A 2,445-nucleotide genomic window follows, 5' to 3' on the forward strand; every position below is an offset into this window, starting at 1 on the left:
CAAGCATTTGGTCGAGGAATGGTAACGGGAAATGATCCTTGCGGGTCACTTTATTTAGCTTCCGGTAGTCCATGCAAACTCTCCACCCGGTAATTGTTTGAGTGTGAATAGGTTCATTATTGTCATTTTTTCACCACAGTCATCCCACCTTTCTTCGGCACATATTGCACCGGAGAAGTCCATGAGCTATCGGAGATTGGATACACCACACATGCATCTAGCCACATCATCACTTCTTTCTTCACCACTTCTGGCATTGCTTCATTGAGCCTCCTTTGATGTTCTAAGGAAGGCCTTGCATCATCCTCCAAAATAATTTTGTGCATGCAAAATGCGGGGCTTATTCCCCGAATATCTGCTAGAGTCCATCCAATTGCCCTTTTTCTCCTTTGAAGTACCGCCAATGTGGCATCTACCTGCATGTTAGTAAGACAAGAGGAAAGAATAACTGGTAAAGTTGAATTAAAGCCCAAGAATTCATACTTGAGGTGTGGAGGAAGAGGCTTCAACTCCAACACCGGTGGCTCCTCAATTGATATTTTGGTTGGCGGAGTTTCCTATTTTCAAGATCCAAAGACAATTTTCTTGGCTCATAGGAATAAGAGCCCATCCCATGTAAGGTGTTGACACACTCCACTCTGCTTGCATCATCATTAACATCAAGATTTAATAGCACGGCTTCAAGAGGATCCTCCATGTTAATCATAGAACTTGTGTCATCCACAATCACAGCTGTGACAATGTCCACAAATTAGCACACCTCGGTTTTATTGGGTTGCTTCATGGATTTGCAAACATGGAAGACGACCTTCTCATCCCCCACTTGGAAAGTTAGTTCACCCGCTTCAACATCAACCAATGCCTTCCCCGTTGCAAGGAAAGGTCTCCCTAGAATAATTGGGACCTCATAGTCCACCTCACAATCGAAAATCACAAAGTACGCCGGCAGGATAAATTTGTCCACCCGGACAAGCACATCATCAACTATACCCAAAGGTCGCTTCATTGATCTATCTGCCATCTGTAATCTCATGGAAGTTGGCCTTGGTGGGCCAATACCCGGGGTCTTGAAAACTGAGAAGGGCATTAAATTGATACTTGCCCCAAGATCACATAAAGCTTTGGCAAAGTCTGCACTACCAATAGTGCAGGGGATAGTAAAAGCACCGGGATCCTCTAATTTCGGTGCCATTGAATGTACTATGGCACTAACTTGGTGGGTCATCTTGATAGTTTCACAGTCCATTGATCTTTTCTTTGTAACCAAATCCTTCATGAATTTAGCATAACCAGGCATTTGCTCCAAAGCCTCCACCAAAGGCACGTTGATGGATAAGCTATTCATCATGTCAGTGAACTTTTTGAATGATTCTCACTTTTCTGCTTGGCTAACCTTTGAGGATAGGGGGGAGGTGGTCTAGGCAAAGGTCCTTGGCTTTTGGCACCACCGGCTCCGGCATGTCAATTATGTGCTCCCTAGACGGGTTCACGGCCTCTTGAGTTTCCACCTCGGTTTCATTAATGTCAATCCTCACTTCATTGTTCACATTGTCATCAACCACATCTTCAACTACCAAAGGAACATCATTTCCCCGCAACTCAACATCATCATCCACAACTTGCTTATCTTTCGAGGCATGCACATCACCGCCTCTCCCACTTCTTGTTGTAACCACCATCACATGATTGTTCCCACCCTTTGGATTCACTACCGTATCACTTGGTAGAGCACCCTTAGGGAGAGTATTCAACGATTGAGAGATTGGCCTAATTGCACCTCCAAATTCCGGATAGAGGTATTGTGGGAAGCCAATTGAGCATCGGAATCTTGGTTCTCTTCATCATTTGTTCGAACATCATTTCTATTCTTCCCATGTCATTACTTGAAGAACTAGATCCTTGAGATTGAAGGGAGGTGGATTGTTCGATTGTTGGTACATCGGGGGCCTTTGAAAGCCTTGCCCCCAGTTGCCTTGGTTTCCACTGTTGTTCCACCCGCCTTGACCATTGTTGTTCCAATTGTTGTTATTACCATTCCAATTCCCTTGGTTGCCTTTATTTTTGTTTCCCCAATTACTGCCTTGGTTGTTGTTATTCCAATTACTACCATCTTGTTGTTGATTGGCCCAATTACCTTGAGGTCGCCATTGTTGGGTTGAAGAGTTGCCTCTATTGACTTGATAGTTGTTAACATATTGTACCTCTTCATTTTGCTAATCATAGCCATCATTTTGAAACCTATCACAATCATCACCAAATTGTTCAGAATTCCCTTGGTTTTGTTGCCTTCTTTGCCTTCTCTTGTTGGTAAGCAGATTTACACTTTCCATAGCATTCACTTGGTGAGGGTTTTGAACTTGTTGTAACTGTGCCTTAGCCAATTGATTCATAGTAGTTGTCAACTCCGCTATAGCCTGTCCATGGTCATGTAATTCCTTGTGCAAA

This window comes from Nicotiana attenuata, unplaced genomic scaffold (assembly GCF_001879085.1).
Source record: "Nicotiana attenuata strain UT unplaced genomic scaffold, NIATTr2, whole genome shotgun sequence".
NCBI lineage: Eukaryota > Viridiplantae > Streptophyta > Magnoliopsida > Solanales > Solanaceae > Nicotiana > Nicotiana attenuata.